Source organism: Macaca fascicularis, chromosome 10, assembly GCF_037993035.2.
Source record: "Macaca fascicularis isolate 582-1 chromosome 10, T2T-MFA8v1.1".
Taxonomy (NCBI): Eukaryota; Metazoa; Chordata; class Mammalia; order Primates; family Cercopithecidae; genus Macaca; species Macaca fascicularis.
The window spans coordinates 34,788,589-34,802,133 of record NC_088384.1 but is presented as its reverse complement, the minus strand read 5'-3'; the positions used below and the strand labels follow the sequence as shown (position 1 = coordinate 34,802,133).

Below are 13,545 nucleotides of genomic sequence, written 5' to 3'. Positions count from 1 at the left end.
ACAGATGAGGATGTTGCCTAAGGTCATATAATAGGTAGTGAGTTGAATTGGGATTAGAACCAGTAGAGCCAAGCCTAGCAGTTAATAGGAAGCCCAAGTTTTTCACATTTACGAGTTCTGTTTTATCAGTTGGATTCTTAAGTTCTTTGTCACGACTGACCGTGTATTATATTATGCTCTTTTAGTACTTTGCATGGCCTTTAGCATTAGGCACAGAGTAATGTTTTTGGATTGAGAGAGTCATGTGAAGGCATTGCTTTAGTTGAAAATAATTTAATTTAATATTATATTTTTACCTGCCTTATGGGAAGAGACACCTGGAGGGCAAATCTTGATTACTTGTGCAATGGGTATGTAAAAAGAATTGGGAATGGGACAGATGAGATGGAGAAAATTAACAGAAGGCTGCAGATGGTGGCTTAGCACTTTGGAACGAGTCCATCAGTTCCTGCTGTCCAATCCAGTGTGAAAGATCCATCTGGGCCTCCCTTGAGTGCAAGAATGTGATGTAATGGACCTGGGATGTGCAAGCTGGGTTTCACTGAAAGTAATTATCAGGCTGGGTCGGATAGACTTGGAAATGTTAGATATAAGATACACGATGGGAAGAACTCAAGACTTGGGTTAGGCAGGTCCTTAATATAGGACCTATCTTACCATTTATCTAGTAAAGTCCAGACCCTTGGCACCTTGGTCCTTGTTTTTGTTTTTTATTAAAATATTTTACATAAATGTCAAAATTTAAAACAGCACCTTTCTCTTTCAAAAAAATTATTGTAAACATTTTAGGAAATTGAGATAAGCAAAAAGAAGAAAATAATTATAATTACCTCGAGCCTATATAGGTCTACCCATGTATACATACAGATACATGTAAAATATATCAATATATGATATACATTCGTATGGCTTTTTAAAGGTAATATATAATAAATGTTTTTCATGTTAATATGTAGATCTAATGTCACTGTAATTCGGATGTGGCCATGCTGTCATTTATTGCCTGTTGTCGGACATCAAGGTTTTTTCCAATCTTAAATGGACGCCTCTGTGTAAGTGTATACATGACTCTTTCCTTAGGATGTAACTTCATAGTGAAACGTGTAATCTCAAAGTCACGTACTAGTAACTTTCTAAAATATTCTAATGGCCAGTATTCTGTAGTGTCATGGCTAATATTCTCAAAACTTCCCTTATTTCTTCTGCATGTTAAATAAACAATGATCCGTAGCTGTGGCTGCAGTTCTGTTTATTATAACTAGAAAAGACTGGGGAAGGGTCATTTCTGTTTGTTGAGTCTGGTTCCCCAAAATACAGTAATAGAAATTGGCACCATTGATTCCTGATAACGTGATTCAGTCCCGTTGGTAAAGTCACCCTGCTGCTTAGAGTTGCGTGTCATTTTCAGTTTCTAGCTCTTCTTTCCTTGTTCATTCCCTGCCCCACCCCCACACTCTTAACTACTTTGTGTGCCCGAAGCAGGCCTGGGTTTGGCTTGGCTCCCATTCTTAGGGCTAAAGAGGCCTTTGGCTCCCAGCTCCTAATTCGGTAGCATTTGCTGATTTTCACATTGTGGGGAGAGATGAGGGCTGTTTCTGCCCTCCTACCTTCACCAGAGGTAAGTGATGGCAGGTGTTGCTATAGGGTCAGAGACCAGGTAGAGAACCCCCTTTCCAGAGACTCTGCTGAAGGAAAATTAGGACTTCGGAGTTTGAGGAAACTGTCCCTCAGCCTGCCTGGAAAGCTCTTTGAAGCCATTCTTGAGTCTCCATCCGCCTCGTATTGTGTCTTTGTGTGGAGACAGGTGGCGGGCGGCCTTCTGGGTGAGGGGGATGGAACCATGACCACCTCCTTGGGAGGCATCGTGCAGAGCCTTTCCTTTCTCGTGGCAGTGTGGGTGCGACCAGTCTGTGTATCTGTGCCTCCACATTCTGTTCTTTGAGGATGATGCTGCTGCTTTTTTTGCAGCTAGGCTGCAGTCGGACTTCTGATTAGACATAGTTAAGTTTTCCTCAGGAGATGCCTGACATCCTCTTTAAAACTGGTCTGAGGTTGAGAGTGCCTGGCCCCCTCCTGCACCCTCTCTTGGGGCGCACACGCCTTTCTTTGGCCTTGTTGGGAATACTCTTTTGCAGAGCGTTTGGTCTCCCTGGAGTCAGTGGAGAGGCTGGTGGTGGATGAGGGTATGAACCTCCCATAAGGGGAGTAGTATCAGAAAAGTATTTTTGTGGGGAAAACACAGAGGAGAGCGAAGAAAGCAGGTTGATGGTTCTAACCTTGGAGAGTGTGGAGGAAAACAGGGTACTGACAGCATCAGAGGGCACGACATACTCCTTTGCAGGATTTCTTTGTTTCCAAGCAAATACCCTATAAGATCTGGAGTCAGTCCATTTCAATTGCTTTTAATTGTTTTGAGGCACGTTCTTAGTGTATTGCTGTGTCTTGGCCGTGATTACCTCACTTCCTTAAGCTCACTATTTCTGCTGCTGCCTGGCTTGCGGACTCCATTAACATTGTTCAGACCTGGGGATCTTAGCATCAGGGACAAGAGGTAGAGAGTCCTTCACTGCAGGACTCTACCTGTCGTCTTTCATTTGGTAGTCAGTATGACATTTTGGGCCTGCTCGCCAAACTGTTCTGTAAGCTAGATATGTGGTCTAAAGATAGTCCAAATTTCATGTGCGTGTAGAAGGAGGATTATTATTATTAATTTTTGAGACGGAGCCTCGCTCTGTTGCCCAGGCTGCAGTGCAGTGGTGCCATCTCTGCTCACTGCAAGCTCCGCCTCCCAGGTTCACACCATTCTCCTGCCTCAGCCTCCTGAGTAGCTGGGACTACAGGCACCTGCCACCACACCTGGCTAATTTTTTGTATTTTTAGCAGAGACGGGGTTTCACCGTGTTAGCCAGGATGGTCTCGATCTCCTGACCTCGTGATCCGCCCGCCTTGGCCTCCCAAAGTGCTGGGATTACAGGTGTGAGCCACCACACCCGGCAGAAGGAGGATTATTAATCACTCTAGATCCCTAGGAGACAGAGATTCTCAGTATTGACAGAGTTTTAAAGTGTATTGCAGGTACTTTATTACTGATTGTGAATTCCCTAAGTTGGCAAATTATATACCTAAAAAAGTTAGAGTAGATGCAAAGCTATTTTTGTAATATTCTCACTCACATTTTCACATGCTCTCTAGGACGGGAGAAAAATGGTTGGGGTGAGGCGTTGGGGGCAGTGGGAGTGGATTATAGCCAATACCCCCCAAAACCTGTGTGTGATTTATCTTGAGCCTTTCTTAGTGGTGTGCCTGTTGGGGGCATGCTTACATGTTTAAGGCATCTATTTGTCTCCAGTGATTAATTTCTGAGGTGTGGTTTATAAAGTGAGAATCAATTTTAGACAGTGTAAAATATATGATATACATTTTTACTAAATTGTCTCTTACTTGGGGCATAGGAATATGTGTAAGATGAATGGTTAATTCACTTAGAAGGCATTCGTGTTGGTGCCTTCAGTGCCTAGCGGCAGGTACTATAAAGTTATTACATGAATGAATATGAACCTTACCTGTTAACAGACATATGGTTTGTAGTCTCCGTTATTGACTTTTCTTTATTTTTTCAACTGAAACGAAGTTTCTCTTCTTCTTCTTTGTTCTTCTTCTTTCTTCTTGAGACAGGGTCTCTGTCGCCCAGGCTGGAATTCAGTGGCACAATCTCAGTTCACTGCAACCTCTACCTCCCAGGCTCAAGCCATCCTTCCACCTTAGCTTCCCAAGTAGCTGGGATCACAGATGGGGGTGCGCCACCTTGCCTGGCTAAATTTTGTATTTTTTTGTAGAGATGAAGTTTCGCCATGTTGCCCAAACTGGTCTCAAACTCCTGGGCTCAAGTGATCTTCCTGCCTTGGCCTCCCAAAGTGCTGGGATTACAGGCGTGAGCCACGATGTCTGGTCTGCTGTTTTTTAATAGTTCATTTAAATTACTGTGCCTTTTACAGTTGGTATTTACACCATGCATAGGATAAAATGGGGAGATGTCTTAAAGTAGTGTAGGGAAGCCTCCGACAGTCAGGAAAACCCAAGTCTGGGCCTGGGTGGACCAGCACTTATTCTTACTTTTGCCTTAGGCTATCGTCATGAAATGGAAGGTTTGTGTTTCTAAGTGGGTCAGAAATTGGTTTCAGCAATTTCGGTTTATCTGTTCTTTACTTTCATCTACAAATAATTTGAGACTTTTATCTCTCTGTTGTTTGTTCATCAGTTCATCAGTCCATCAATCCGTCCATCCGTTGGTCCATTGTGTAGCATCTGCTGGAACACACCTTCCTCTTAGACTTAATTTTTTGTTCATTGGAGATTTGAGGGCTCATCACCAAATCCAGAGATCCAGGTTTCCCAGTACAGTCATGATTTCTGGGAAGAAACTGTTTTCAGGATTGTCATTAATGTTTCCAGGCCCTTCCTATTTTTGTGTTAGAATAAAATGGTGACAACATGAAGTCAGCAGTCAATGTGAAGGGAGTTGGGTGCCTTGCTTAGTGAGGTAACTTAAAGAGAACCTTTGAATATGACTCTCTAAATAGTGACAGATCTCTTATAAAATCTGTTGACATATATAGAGTTAAAAGGTAAGCTAGAGACGTGAAGAAAGGAGCAGTGATTTATATTTATCACTTCCTTAAAATGATTACTAATATGGAGTTTCGAATTTCTTTTTGCTTTGTGAGTCAAGAAGATGGAATATATATCTACTTTTAGTTTTTTTTTTTCTGTACCTTTATTGTCGCTGACCTTTTTTTGTATTTGTTTCCTTTGCCCTCAGATATTGACAAATTGCATCCTCCTCATTAATGCTCTGAATGATAAAATGGGTAAAACCAAATAGGATATGTTGGTTAGGATTTTGGTCCCACAATCTAGGCTATGGGGGTTCAAATCTTGATCATACTATTATTATTATATTGTTATTTTGAGACAGAGTCTTGCTCTGGTGGCCCAGACTGGAGTACAGTGGCACCGTCTTGGTGGGTTCAAGCAATTCTTGTGCCTCAGCCTCCCTGGTAGCTGGGATTACAGGTGCCCACCACCACGCCCAGGTAATTTTTGTAATTTTAATAGAGACAGGGTTTCACTGTGTTGGCCAGGCTGGTCTCGAACTCCTTACCTCATGATCCACCCAGCCCGGCCTCCCAAAGTGCTGGGATTACAGGCGTGAGCCACCACACCCGGCCTACTTGTTTTCTTTTTAAATAAATAAAGCACCATTGGATACCAAATGTGCGCATTTATGATTATATCCATATAGTAACTCCTTAAAAGTGTCACGGTATGAATCTTTTTAAAGTCTCTTGATACGTATATCACACTGATATTGTTGTCAGATTCGGGTTTGTTGTTTTTTTTTTTTACGACAAAGGGACTTAAAAAAAGTCAAGAATTTAACTTTATCACATATAGTGGTAGATGTTTTACCCTTGCTAGTTCTTGAAGAAACTTATTTTTCGATTGGCTTTATTCCATGTGTTTCCCAAGTTTCTGTTGTAGGCATCTGAATAGAAATGGCATTTAGATAAATTTAAATGTAGGCCTACCACAACCATTGACTGGCACTATCTTTATAACAACTTAAAGAGCTGTACTTAGTGAAAGTAATATTAATCACTGTCTAGTTTTGACAAGACTTGTAAAAAGGGAGGAAAAAATAATTAGGTTAAAAGTGTTATTGCTACTATTTCTGCTTAGGATGAAAAGTAAAATTGTGGCTCTCTGGAATTTACTTGGAAGCGGATCTTCTGGATAGCTGAGATTTCCATATAGTGGAATTTACTACTGTTTACTGCTTGTGGCCTGAAAAAAAATTTTTTTTAATTGATACGGGATTTCGCTATGTTGCCCCAGGCTGCCCTCCAACTCCTGGCCTCAAGCTATTCACATGAGTAGCTGGGACTATAGGCAGCATTCCACAACACCCAGCCTGGCCTCTTATTTTATTTTAGTATTTTTTTGAGACAGACCCTTGTTTTTCACCCAGGCTGGAGTACAGTAGCGTGATCTTAGCTCACTACAACCTCTGCCTCCCGGGTTCAAGGGATTCTCATGCCTCAGCCTCCCTAGTAGCTGAGACTATAGACACGTGCCACCACGCCCAGCTAATTTTTTGTATTTTTAGTAGAGACAGGATTTCACCTGACTCTGATTGGTCAGGCTGGTCCTGAACTCCTGACTTCAAGTCATCGACCTGACTCGGCCTACAGAAGTGCTGATATTACAGGTGAGAGTCACTGTGCCCGGCCCTCAATTTAAAATTTTCTGCTTTTGAGAAGCATCTTGATAGAACATATTATACTTCTTATCCTTAAAACACACACACACACACACAAACCGATAATCTTTGAGGTATAATTTGTATACAATTAATTACACAGATTTTAAGTATACAGTTGAGTTTTGACAACTGTATACAAGTGTATAACCACCACCCCCCAAAAACTATAAATCATTTTCATTCCCCAAGAAAGTTCTCTCATGGCCTGTGCAGTCAAATCTGGCCCACCACACATACCCTGCCCCAGGCAGTGGCTGATCTGATTACTCTCACTACAGATAAATTTGTCTGTCCTGGAAAATAAGTGGATTCATACCATGCAGTCTGTCTTGTCCTTCCCAGGCTAATGTATGGGATATACTTTTATCTAGTCCCAGGAATTGTGCATCCTCAAGCCTGTGTGTTCCTGCCCTGCGCGGTAGCCTAGTGGTTCATTTTCGTACTCTTGAGCTGTCTATGTCTTTGCCTGGAACTGTAGTTGCCCCACAGTTAGATACTGGGAGAGGGAGGTTTCTATTGCGCCTCATGTCAGAAACCAACTCCCTTTTACTTGCATCCTTCCACATACACTTTCCTAATAGTTTTGCTTCTGTTATAATTAGCTGTGAGCTGTGCAACCATGTAACTAAGTATTATTTAGTCTTTCTGGTCTCCAGATGAGCTATATAAAAATGAGGTTAGGTCAGTCTCGCTGTGTGCCAGGCACTGGTGAGGGGCAGCTCCTCTGGTGCCCGGCATCAGACATGGCAGAGGCGATGGATTTGGGCAGAGATCCCAGTGGACCCATCTATTCCTGGACTCTGTTGGAGAGAGGGAGGAGGGCAGCTCCGTGTCCTTCCACGTGGGGCCCAGCCCGGCCGAGCTCATCCTGCAGGGTGGCCGCACAGTCGGTCCAGGAGCCTGGGAGGCGCGGGCGGAAGCCTTGGGCCACTTCATCTCCGCAGGGTGCATCCTAGACTGGTGGAGCGCAGCGCAGGCTGGAGCTGGAGCCTGTTGGCTGGGCCCCGCCTCGCCTCAAGGGACACTACTGGGAGGCAAAGCCTGATGCGGATGACCTGGCCGTCCTGACCAACGTGAGGGAAAACGCCTGCTCGCCAGCTCTATCCCCAGCAGCCCTTGTGGAGAGCTCGCCCACGCAGCCCTGGTGGCGGGGCCAGGAGCACCAGCGCTTGCCAAGGGGCGCCCGGGGCGCGCCTCCTCCCGGAAGCTCCAGCGGAAGACCCGAGCGGGCCGCCGGGCCGCGGATAACTGCAACCGCAGAGAGAGAGAACTCGAGATTGGCCTGAAGGAAGAACCTGTGAAGGAAGAAATCCAGGAGAGCGAAGGAGCGGTGGAAAAGATGCTTGCAGAAGCCACCCGGGAGTTGGAGGAGGTGGTGGTGGATGAGAGCCCTGATTCTGAAATACACTGAACAATGTGTGATGATGATCCCCCACGCCTGAGGAAGACTCAGAAACAGGAAGAGGAAGAAAGTTTCTCCACCGGAGGTGGGAGCTGCCATTATGATCATTCTGCAGTTAATGGAGAAGTGTAACTTGGATCTATCGACAGTTACACAGGCCTTCCTAAGCAATGGTGGTGAGCTGAAGGCTGCTTCCTCCCTCCTAGCATCCGGTCAGAGCTGATGGATAACCCATTTGGTCCCAACAAGATGACATAGATTTGCAAAAAGATGACGAGGATAGCAGAGAGGCACTGGTCAAAACATTTGGTGCTCAGAATGTAGCTCAGAGGATTGAGTTTCGAAAGAAATAATTGGCAAGATAATGAGAAAAGAAAAAAAGTCATGGCAGATGAGGTGGCTAAAAAAAATTGTGGCCATTGAACTTCAGAGAGTTCTTGCATTGAAACTGGCCCTTATCTTCTGGCCATTGCTGCTGTTGCTCTGTGAGTCCTAGATTTTGTAGCCAAGCAGAGTTGTAGAGCGGGGGATAAAAAGAAAAGAACTTGGATGTATTTACAGCTCTCCTTGAGCAAGTATCAATATTTATGAAAGGAGAATTTAAACCAGAGAAGAGGAGGTGTACATAGCAGTAATCCTTTGTTGGAATGGAACCGTTGATGTATTAGTGACAAAGTCAGAGGAAGTTTAGGGGGCATAGGCCATTTCAGGCAGCATACGTAATCTCCTACCCTTTGGCAGAAGCTCCTTTAGATTGTGATAGATTCCAAATAAAGAATTCAGAAATAGGGGAAGATTTAATTATTAGGCCTTAAACATGGATTATCCCCAGACCCTTGTCATTTCTCTCAGTGAGCTCTGATTTCTAGACTGCTTTGAAAACACCATATTCATTTTGCTAACTTAGTATTTGGGGACCCTGTTCCTTGGCTGTTCTTTACTTGGAACCCTTCTCAGTCAAGTCTGCAGGATGTCTTTCTTTACCCACCACTCACTCAATTTTGTTTAAAACAGTTGCACGCAACCCTAAGGAGTCTCAAGAATAATCTTACTTGGTTTATGTGTTATTTATTGAGCATAGTTTGTCCCAGCCGTTGTGTTAAATCATAAAAATTAGTGGATTGACTCCACTTTGTTGTGTTGTTTTCATTATTGAAAATAAATGTAACTTTGTATTTGAAAAAAAAAATAAGGTTATGATATGGGATGATAAAACAGTAAAGTTATACTTCAGTGTTTTGATTTAGGGCTTTTCTGCTCATCTTATTGACACTTTTATCACTTTAATGTTTATCCACATGCATTTATCACTTTATTATTATCTTCAATAAACTTTAGTTTCTAGAAAAGTTTTAGATTTGCAGCAAAAATGGAAAGGAAGGTACAGAGATTACATAACTTCTATTGCTCCTGTCCCTTACCCGCATCGATAGGTATTGTGAGGACCTTATAATAATGATAGTCCTAATTCTTTCCTCCCATTCCTGTATTGTTGCTGCCCGTCATTTCACTTAGATATATGTATTAAGTACACATCAGTGTATATAATAAAATACATTGTTTCCATTACTATTTTGAACACACCCATTAGCTAAGGTTTTGTTTTTTTGTTTTTTTGTTTTTTTTGAGACAAGGAGTCTCGCTCTGTCGCCCGGACTGGAGTGCAGTGGCCGGATCTCAGCTCACTGCAAGCTCCGCCTCCCGGGTTCATGCCATTCTCCTGCCTCAGCCTCCCGAGTAGCTGGGACTACAGGCGCCTGCCACCTTGCCCGGCTAGTTTTTTGTATTTTTTATTAGAGACGGGGTTTCACCGTGTTAGCCAGGATGGTCTCGATCTCCTGACCTCGTGATCCGCCCGTCTCGGCCTCCCAAAGTGCTGGGATTATAGGCTTGAGCCACCGCTCCTGGCCTAAGAATTTTTTTTTAAAGTTTTTATTTCAACCTCATTCATTCTCCACTGCTTTTTCTTTGTGTGGATCGGAGTTTCTGACCTATATCATTTTCATTCTCTCAAGATTTTTCTTTGGCTGGGCACGGCGGCTCACGCCTGTAATCCCAGCACTTTGGGAGGCCGAGGTGGTGGATCACAAGGTCAGGAGTTTGGACCAGCCTGGCCAACATAGTGAAACACCGTCTCTACTAAAAATACAAAAAAATTAGCCAGTCGTGGTGAGAGGTGCCTGTAATCCCAGCTACTCAGGAGGCTGAGGCAGGATAATTGCTTGAACCCAGGAGGTGGAGGTTGCAGTGAGCCGAGATCGCACCATTCCACTCCAGCCTGGGCGACAGAGCGAGACTCCCTCCGTCTTGCACTGGGTGTTAGGCTCTGATAAAACCCCATCCCTACTTAAAAAAAAATTTTTTTTTTTTAAATTTCTTACAAGGCAGGTCTACATATCTCGATTGTTGTTTCAGAAAGTCTTTATTCTCTTCCACTACACAAGGATACTTTGGCGGGGTACAGAATTCTAGGTTGGTGGGTTTTTTCTCTCATCACTTTATTTGACTCCACTCTTGTCTTGCTTGCCTGGTTTCCGAGAAGTCAGATATATTGTAATCCTTATCCTCTATAGAAAAGGTGTTTTTTTTCCCCCTTTGGCTTCTTGCAGGATGTTTTCTTTCTTTTCTTTATGTGTATTTTTCTGTAGTTTGAATATGACATGTTTAGAATAGTTTTGTTTTGTTTTTGCTCTTGTTTTTGTTTTGAGATGGAGTCTCACTCTGTGGCATAGGCTGGAGTGCAGTGGCACAATCTTAGCTCACTGCGACCTCCACCTCCTGGGTTCAAGCAGTTCTCCTGCCTCAATCCCCCGAGTAGCTGGGATTACAGGCACACGCCACCATGCCTGGCTCATTTTTTGTACTTTTAGTAGAGACAGAGTTTCACTGTGTCAGCCAGGCTGGTCTTGAACTCCTGACCTCAAGTGATCTGCCTGCCTCAGCCTCCCAAAGTGCTGGGATTACAGGCATGAGCCACCGCGCCTGGCCTTAGAGTAGTTTTTTGAGCATGTATTGTGCTTGGTGTTCTCTGAACTTCCTTAGATCTGTGGTTTGGTGTCTTGACATTAATTTGGATACATTTTCAGTCGTTGTTTCAAATATTTCTTCTCTTCCTTTCTTTTCCTCTTGGTATTTTCATTGTGTTTATATTACACCTCTGGTAACTGTCCCAGAGTTCTTGGGTATTATCTTCTGCTTTTTTGTCATTGTTTTCCTTTGGTTTTCAGTTTGTATTGATACATCCTTAAGCTGAGAGATTCTTTTTTCGGTGGTGTCCAGTCTCCTAATGAGCCCATCAGTGGCATTCTTCGTTTCTGTCATGATGCTTTGCGCTGTGGCTCTTTTCATTTTTTCTTAGAATTCCCATCTCCCTGCTCACACTGCCCACCTGTTCCTGCAAGCTGCCTACTTTCTCCGTTAGAGTCCTTCATGTTAATCAGAGTTGGTTTCAGTTTCCCGCCTCATAATTCCACTTCCCTGCCCTCTCTCAGTCTGGTTTCGATGAGTCTGGTTTGATGCTTGTTCTGTCTCTTCACGCTATTTTTTGCCTTTTAGTGTGCCTTGCAGTTTTTCTTGGTAGTTGGACAGGATGTACTGGGTGAAGTAGGCCTTTAGCAATGTGGTGGTGAGGGGTGGGAAAGGGGGAAGCGTTCTTTAGTCTTGGGATTAGGTCTCAGCCTTTTAGTGAGCGCCTGCCTCCGGATGGTGAACTTCACACATGCATCTCAGTTATCCCCCCACCCCTCGTGGGACAAGATGGCTAGAGCAGACTGGAGTTGGGAATTCCCTTCCACTGGGTCAGTTAGGCTCTGATAAAACCCCATCTCTACTAAAAATACAAAAAAATTAGCTGTGTGTGGTGGCACGCGCCTGTAGTCCCAGTTACTCGGGAGGCTTGAAACCAGGAGGTGGAAGCTGCAGTAAGCCAAGATCGTGCCACTGCACTCCAGTCTGCGCCACTGAGCGAGACTCCATCTCAAAAAAGAAAAAAAAAATTAAGTGCTCTGGCCTGTTTCAGAATGGCTCCTTTCCAGGATGGTCTCCTCCTGGCAAGAGAGGATTTTTCTCTGATATTCACCATGATAACCTGGTAGAACTCCAGAGGTAAATCTTAGAAGAACTGCCCCCTGTACACCATGAGTGGGTTCCCCTGGAGTTTTTAGCTCTCAGATTTGTTCACACTGAGGCACTGGTTCCCTTGCAGGTTTCTTCTCTGGTCAGTTGTGATACTCTGTATTCCCCGCTGTCTCCAGGTTTTGGCATTGTGATTTGCCCTGTGACCTCATCTCTTTGAGGAATCTAAGAAGACTTGTGTCTTCAGTGTGTTTACCTTGTTACTTGTTAAGTCGGACTTCCAAACTCCTCAGTGTCTCACACACTGAACCAGAAGCCCATTTAGCACTGTTTTAAAGCCTCACTATGCATAAATAATACTTTGCCTTTTCCACCTTAATCTTTTCCACTGTTTTTTTGTTTTTCGTCACTGTGCACCTTCTATTCAGAACCTATAGCTCTTGAGATCTTGTCATTGTCAGCACATCTTAAAATATTTTTGTATTATGGTATCAGAATATGCTAAGGAATTAAATGAACTTTGAGAAGATAATTGTTACCTACCAGGCTGGTCTTGAGCTCCTGGGTTCAAGCAATCCTCCTCCCTCAGCCTCCCCAAGTGCTGGGATTACAGGTTTGGGCCACCCCACCCAGCCATGGTTACTTTTTTTTTTTTTTTTTTTAAGTTTGGTAAAGTTTTAGTGACCAAGTCTTAAGAGTTGGAACGAGTAGGGATTACGGGATTACTCGGTTAGCAGGCTCTGGGAATCCCATGGTCATGTAGAAAAAGGGATTCCTCCACAATGGGGAGTGTGGGCATCTCCCTCAGTCGCAGACACACCTTGAGACATCTCTCCACACTTGGGCCACCTTCACAGACCCTGGCCGGAGTCGATGGGCAAAGCTGTAACAGTGATGCCATTTAGCATTGCCTGGTATTCATCGTCCAGCACCGTGATGTGGAGCTCAAATACTCTGCCGTCCTCAAAGGGCATATTGTTGGATGTCTCCTCACGCTTCCAGGCCCACACTCATGGCTGTTCATGATCACCCAATGGCCAGAGTACACTCAGGAATGGAAGGCGATGATGTCTGAGTGCTCACCCGTCCCCGTCTGGAAATGCACCTGTAGCTGTGTGTTGTCGATGGAAAGGGAGGATCAGTGTCCCTCTCTCCAGCAAGAACCAGTATACAAGGACACAGGCCGTGTGTAGGGCACGGGCAACGGTGATATTGTTGTCTCCCTCTGGGTGGCTCCTCTGAATTGTGATCGGTCTTCTCCATGGTTACTTTCAAAGCCGTGTTTTTGCCCTAGACATTAATGTAAGAAATATTTATTGCTTGCTTTTTACTAGGTGTTTTTCCAGACAAGAGGTTGAAGACAAGGCGGAGTCCTTGCGTTTCAGATTGATAGAATCTAATATCTAAAATTCAGGCTTATTTCTTTACAGTGTCTATTCTGGAAGCTTGGCTTTTATGTTAACTGTGCATTTACTTGCCTTATAAAAAATGCTAAGAAAGTGTCTTGTGCTTGTTTTCTTCTCACTACTTATGGTTTGTTATTTTGTTTAGTAAATTTGTTGGGAAAGATGAATGTGGTTGCTTCTCCTTTTAGAGTCCAAGTGTAGTGTGGTACGGTCTTCAGAGGTTATAAATTGCGTCTAGTATGTGAGGAAGAGGATCTTAATCGCATGTATGTGAACACAGGAATGATTTTTGGTGTAAGAACAAGTGTGCTTCGAGCCGTCAATCTGCCTTCTGTTCTGGA

The 13,545-nt window shown here is 43.8% G+C and overlaps 1 protein-coding gene and 1 pseudogene across 6 annotated transcripts in view; both read left to right on the top strand.

Annotated features, from left to right (window-relative positions):
* CECR2 (CECR2 histone acetyl-lysine reader) overlaps positions 1-13,545 on the top strand; it is a 200,417-nt gene that overhangs the window by 47,316 nt on the left and 139,556 nt on the right. The gene's annotated exons all lie outside the window — the stretch shown is intronic.
* On the top strand, positions 7,377-8,265 carry LOC123567248 (telomeric repeat-binding factor 2-interacting protein 1 pseudogene; annotated as a pseudogene).